Source organism: Cebus imitator, unplaced genomic scaffold, assembly GCF_001604975.1.
Source record: "Cebus imitator isolate Cc_AM_T3 unplaced genomic scaffold, Cebus_imitator-1.0 Scaffold141, whole genome shotgun sequence".
Classification (NCBI taxonomy): domain Eukaryota; kingdom Metazoa; phylum Chordata; class Mammalia; order Primates; family Cebidae; genus Cebus; species Cebus imitator.
The window spans coordinates 2,603,532-2,610,884 of record NW_016107456.1 but is presented as its reverse complement, the minus strand read 5'-3'; positions in this window follow the sequence as shown (position 1 = coordinate 2,610,884).

The following is a 7,353-nucleotide window of genomic DNA, read 5'->3' as shown; positions in this document are numbered from 1 at the left end:
CTGATTTGAGAGAATAATCTGGGGCTGTTAATTGTTGATCTGTTGCTACCTACCGTAGCCTGACACTAATCATTTAAAGGCAGAATGTCAGAAGTAGCACAGAGCATGCACGAAACCCAGCTGCCTTGCAGTTGAAAAACAGTGATATCACGGTCTACAAATTTACAGAAAAACTCATTCTCTTTATAATTTAATTCTTGCCTCAGCTGCCCTTGAGCTCTAAGACCTCTGCAGCCACTGACATCTGCTGTGGTTTTTTGCTGTCTGCATAACATATGCAACTGTATTTCAAGGTCAGAAAGCAACCAGCTCTGGGCTGCCTGTGCCTTTGGAAAGCTTTCACTGCCTTGGGCATCTTTGTCAAGGACCTTCAAGACTTAACTCCATAGAAAGTTGTTTTGTCATAGAGAAATACACCGTAATCTATATTCATAGATCCACAGCAGAATATCGTGTGCCCTGGGTCTTAAAGGTGCTGACCCTTGCCACAATACTTAAAAGCTGGTTCAGTATATGCCATCACAAACTTCAAAATATTCTGCTGGAAAACCTGATGAAGACTCCAAACCACATGTCCCTGCCCCAATTAAAAGTCCCTCCATGTGTTATTTTCTTTTTCTCCTCAGCTTTGCTGATTGCATCTCATTCGGCAGTGTTCCCAGCAAAATACACCAAATGTTGTTTCCTTTAAGGTAATCCCTCAAAATTGCAGGTCCCCCTAATGATGGCAGGCCTGCCTGCAGAAAGCAGTTGTGACTGTGCTGTTTCTGCCCAGAGGCTGAGCCCCAAGGAGATGGATGGAAAGCAGCTGAGCTGAATATGCCCCATTTATCTTTCCAAATTTACCAACTAGAAAAGACACTCCACCGTGGTTGTGTTTGATTTAGGGAAGGTGCAGGAATAAGTACGGAGTAGGTTACACTAATTGAATACCCTCCATAGGAAGAAAGCATCAGGAGTGAGGAGGAAGCTTTGTCTTTTAACTACATGACTGAGAGGCTCCTTTAGGCTTATAACAGAGATTTAATGAAGCAAAGCATTTTTTTTAATTATTTTTTTTTTACCCTAGGAGAAGGTGGAGTATTCTTGTGCAAGTGTAGCTATTGTTGTGTCACACTGTAATACTTCCACTGTGGAATTTTGGGAAGAGATAAACATGCTACTGGGACAGAGTGAATTTTGTCAGAGGAATCTGCCCTTCCTCTGCACCTGCCCTCTGCAGTGTACCTCGCAGTGATCTGACTTCAGACCCCTTTCCTTCCCTGACCATCGTTCTTCAGTGTCAACAGTGATCTCCTGAGGGCCAAATCCGACAAGCATGTCCCAGTTCTCCAACGTGATTGCTCTTTGATATCTGAAACTATGCTTTTGGAAATAGTTTTCAATGTCTCCGCTTCAAAACTCTCATTTTCCTTGGCTTCCTTAACCCTGCATTCTCCAGGCTAGTTGGCCGGACCTCTGAAAGCTCCTCTCCTTTATCCTCTAAGACATCATCCTTTGTGCATTCCTTGAACAAAGTAACTCCTTAGACGTCTGCCCCCAGCTCTGCTGGCATGTAGTCATAGACGTTCTACCTTCTCAATGTACTTTTTGCCACGGTTTCTACAACAGTCCCCATGAGAGTAACTTGGCCCTAAATGAAATTCTCAACTTTCAATGGAACATACATATATTTTCGATATTCAAAGTAAATATGTCCAACACTTTTTTTTTTTATCAGAACATGCTTTCCTTTATAAATTCATTTCCTCATTCAATCAGATCTTCATTCTTAAGTCACTATAGTCAGAAATTGCATGGTCACATAGGCACGTCGAAGTCTCTTTATCTGAAAGATTTGTCAAGCTCTGGAATCAGTGAGATCTAAGTTCAGGTCCAGCTCTCCTATTTCCAGCTATGTGATCTTCAGTGAGCTGCTGATTTCTCATCTCTTCCCTCATCTGTAAGGCATACATCATAAACAGAATGTACCTCACAGGGCTGTTAAGAAAGATTTAATGAGATAAATGCACATGGAGTCCTTAACACACTGAAGGCACAGAGAAATCAGCCCATAGATATTTACCTGTTACTACAGTGTTTGTTGCAACTCAGGATTGTCTTTAAATTATGTGCCCTTCTTTTATATCTGCTGCCATTACCTTAATTTATTTCCTTTCCTCATGTGTATCATTGCATCTGACTGGTTTCTTCATTTATAGTTTCTCACGCTTTAAATCCATCATTTGTACTGTCACAAACTTTACCTTAATGATAGCCCAGACCTATTCATGCCACACTCTGCTGCTTTAATACCCCAGGGGCTCCTGTTAGTCTACAAAATAATGTTCAGTCTCTAGCATGGAAGCCAGGGCCTTTAATAATATGCTTACAACTTGCTTTCTTCCTAACACAATTAGGCTGCAGGCATGCTGGACTTTTCACTATCCCTGAGTGCAGTTTCATAAACCCATGACTTCTTGGCAAAAAAAAAAAAAAAAGAAGAAGAAGAAGAAAAGAAAAGGAAAAAAGGATCTCTCAGCCTGAAATTCTCTAAGCTGTTCATGCTACAAGTGTGAATGAATATTATTTTCTTTTCTACTTGATTGGCAAGTTTTTATCTTACTGTCCTCTTATGTCTGTATGTGTATATACATGCATATATACATATATATATAATATTTATATATTTAACCTCATAAAAGTGGTTTACTTGTTCATGCCTGCAACAATTTTGTAAGCTCTTTAAAAGCAAGGACGATGTCTAATTCTTCAAACTTAGTCACCATATCCAGTATGGATAAAGTGGATAATTAGAAAACACATAGAGAAATGAACTTGTAACTGTAATAACATTATGAGTTAGGGTTTTAAGATTGTAGACTTTACTCCTTCACAAGTTACCTTATGTTTTGATAAGTGTTTGCCTCTTTAATACTTCGATAGTACTGTGCAAGGAAGCCTATGGCTTATTACCAGCAGCTCGCCGTGTTAGCTTACCCGTGAAGAACAGAGAAAATGTGAGAGGCAATGTGGTGACAGTGGTGTAGTTAAAATGATAAAAATTAAATCTGAAATGTAATAGCTAGTTATAATAAGTAAATAGATTAACATAAGATTTTTAAATTAAAATAGCAAGAACTGTTACAGCGAGAGTCCAGATGGACAGTGTTTTCTGAAATCACTATAGGTCTCACATACCCTGAGAATCGTCAGTTTCAACTTTTCTTAGAGACAGGTACAGTTAAAAGAAACCTTACTTTATTTAGTATCAGATAATCAACAGATACCTTCTAGAGTTCATGGGATTCTATTTCACAGTCTCATTTATTTCTTGGCTTTATTGAAGTTTTAGGCCAAATGTGAGCCCTGTTGAGTTAATGAACAAAAGCATCCTTTTCTAGCTTTATTAAAACTTGACTGTAGGCTATTTCACAGTGAACAGTTCTCAGATTCCTAAGCAAGGTGCCAATACCCCCTGCATGACTTTTGGAGAAAATTAAGGGAGGCATCTCAGTGCCATGAATCCGAGCTGTTTCAAGTCCCTCAAAATAAATGAAAACTCCATCCACTTGGTTAAAGCACAATTTGTCCATTTAAGTCTCTGCTCTTACACAGCTTTCTCCTGTGCTTCTGGTGTCCTCATTGTAAGACCTGCCCTCAAATGTAAATGCTAGCAAACAGGAGACTTTCTGTTACTATTTCAAATGAAATTGTAATTATTTTCAAAATATAAAATCCATGCTTTTTATATAAAAAATTAAAAATACAAAAAAAGAGAGGAAAAATTATTTTATCATCCCCAAAGATCTATTGTTTGTATTGTAATATTCCTAGAATTTTTTTCTATGTGTTTTACAAACTTTTTGTAGTTACGATCAAATAAATAGGGTACTAGAGAGTTGTGTCCTTATTTTGTCATTTAACACTGGAACAAATTTTTCATGTAAATAAATAATTTATAAAAAACATTTATCAGTTTCAAAATAGTTCATCATGTGAGTATATCATCACATTAGCCATCCCCTTATTATTGGGCATTTTTTTGTGTTAAGGTTTAAGCTATGATTAATAATTTCTTAAGCTTAGTTTCAGAAAACTTTTCTTTACGAGTAGTTTGGGGAAAGAAAATCTATTGTTTTTGTGGTCTGCATGTCCTTCTAGCTCACAGAAACAGATTCCCATTTCCCAAGGGGATTGCATTCCATTACCTTGTTGAAATCAGTATCAGACATGCAGTGAAGCACATATGGGCATGATCTTCAGAATACTACATTTTTTTGGAAACTGTCATTGGCTCAGAGAAAAGCATATGACCCAAGCCAGGACAATCAGGTTTTTTTCAGGACATTTTGGCTGGGATTTTTATTCAGGCTGCTAAATTGGTAATTTTGTTCATTGTTTGAGGGAATCTGCCTAAATGATGGACAAAAAGAGCTTTGAACTACACCACTTAAGCTTTGCCTTGCCTAAAAGTACTTCATGCCACTAACTTTTCAGGTATTTGCTCAAGTTTTTCAGTTATTTTAGCTTAAGCTAGTTTCAGTTTGAAACTATTGCAAGTCTGAAACCATGCTGACTAATAAAAATAAAATCTCCTCAGGATGTCAGCAAGATAGCTGAATAGGAAACCCCAGACCCTCTTTCCTCTCATGGAAACAGTGATTTAACAACAGTACACAGACCAATTCCCTTTGCGAAAAATCCAGGGACAAGTTAAGAGGCTCTTGTACCCTAGGCAAGCACAAAATCAACTGCATAAAGGTGATAAGATAATTTAGGAGAAAACTCTCTTGCCATAGTCCCTCCTCCTGCCACAACACAAGCATATATGTCAAATGCATGGACATTAACACAAAGTCGTAAGAAATACAAAGAAATAAGAAGTATGGCCCAAACAAAGAAAGAAACACATAACAATCTCTGGAAACTGATTATTTAGAAATGGAGGTAGATGAATTACCTAAAAAGATATTGAAAATAGCTTTCATGTAGAAACGGAGAAATAAATCTATAGACAAATATCTCTGATAGGTTTTGATTCAAAAATCCTCAACAAAATACTCACAAATAGATTCCAGGCACCATGACCCAGTGGGAATTATCTCTGTGATATCTCTGTGTAAGGATGGTTCTACACACAGAAACAATAAATTTCATACACCACATCAACAGAATGAAGGACAAAAATCAAATGGTCATATCAATAGACGCAGAAAAACATTTCACAAAATTCAATACACTTTTGTGATAAAACACTCAACAAACCAGGAATGAAAGGGAATTACCTCAACATATTAAATGTCACATATGACAAGTCCACAGCTAACATCATACTTAATGTGAAAAACTGAAAGCTTTTTCTCTAAAGCAAGGATGGCCACTCTTGTCACTTTTATTCAAAATAGTACTGGAAGTACTAGAGCCATTAGAGAAGAAAGGAAAAGAAGCATCTAAATTGGAAAAGAAGAAGTAAAATTATCTGTGTTCGTAAATAACATAATCTTACATGTAGAAAATCCTAACGATTCCATACAAAAAAAAATGTTTCCACTAATAATAATTCAGTAAAGTCACAGAACACAAAATCAACATAAAAAAATTAATTGCATTTCTATACATTAAGAACAAATGATCTAATAAGATATTTTTATTTGTAATAGCATTAAAAGACTAAAATATTTAGGAATTAACTAAAGAGGTGAGAGACTTGTACATTGTAAACTGAAAAACTGCTGAAAGAAATTGAAGAAAGCACAAATAAATAGAAAGGCATTTTATGTTCATGGATGGGAAAACTCAATACTGTTAAAATGTTCAGAATACCCAAAGCAATATACAGATTCAATTCAATCTCTACCAAAATCCCAAAGATACAGAAAAAAAATCTAAAATTTATATGGAACCACAAATTACCTTGAATAGCCAAAATAATCTTAACAAAGGAAAAAGCTTGACACCTTATAAATTTGCTAAATTCAAAACACATTACAAAGCTACAGTAATTAAAACAGTATGGTGCTAGTATAAGGGCAGATATATAGATCAATGGAATACAGTTGACAGCCCAGAATTAAACTTATGCATATATGGTCAGCTGATCTTCAACAAGGTTGCAAAGAATATATGATGGGGAAAGGATAATCTCATCAATAAATTGGGTCAGGAAAACAAGATATTCATGTGCAAAAAAGTGAAATTGAACTCTAACTTTATGTCATACACAAAAATCAGCTCAAAATGGATTACAAGCTTATATGTAAGACCTGTAACTGTTAAACTTTTAGGAAATAACATAGGAAAATCTTCATGACTTTGGACTTAGCAATAATTTTTTGAATATGACATCAAAGGCACAGGCAACAAAAGCAAAAGTAGACAAGTGAAAAAAGCATCCAATGTAGAAACAGTGTTCTAACAGAGCTGGCAAGTGCTAGTAAGTCCACAGTGCTGACATTCTTTCATTTGCATTTCTGGTTGACCTGGTCCTCAGAAAAGAAGTCTGTGGTATAATGTTTGGTGTTGCTACTTCAATGATTCCCCTGCATTCTTGATACAGACTTGGTCTCACACATTTTTTGAAGGTAGGGTTCTTGTCTGGCTTAGTCAACAGTACATCTCAATAGCTCAGTATAGTTCTTTAAACATAGTAAGTGTTCAGTAAAAATTTGTTCAATACAAACAAATGAATTTTTAAAAGAATACCAATACTATTTGAACAGGAGAGATTCTTTCTAGCTGATATCACTTTTCAGTAATTAGAAAAGATGACTTGGAAACTTTTACCAAGATATTAGCAAATACTTCTCTATATGGAATTTTAGAGCTGTGAGGGACTTTGAAAAGTAGTCTACTTAATTTACATACAAAAGTACTGAGACACACTCATTAAAGGCAGAGACCAGATCAGAGGCCAGTTTTCCTGCTTTAACCACTCTGTCTTTCCTCTGGAGGAATATCACTTTGCACATATCATCAGCTCTAATGTTTGATCTCTGGCAAAGAAATAATAATCGATCCAATTATTTCGCATTTCAGAACAACAGTTAAGTTTACAAATGAGTAAATTTATTTTGTTTATAGATTCCCCTTTGAATTTTAATTTTGTTTTTAATGAGCTAGACTTCTTTTGACATCTAATATTTTAAGTCAAAACTAATAATTAGTGATAGCTTCAAAATATACTGTGTTTAGACTGTTCTTAAATAGCTGTCAAATGTGCTAAGTTTTCATGGCAGATTAGATAATATTCTGAATCATTTGAATGTACATATTCACTCAGAATACATTAACATTCATTCATTCAAAACATTTTCTGCCTAAAGAATCTTCAAAGATTTTCTACTATCTGACGAACAAAGTGCAAACTCCTTG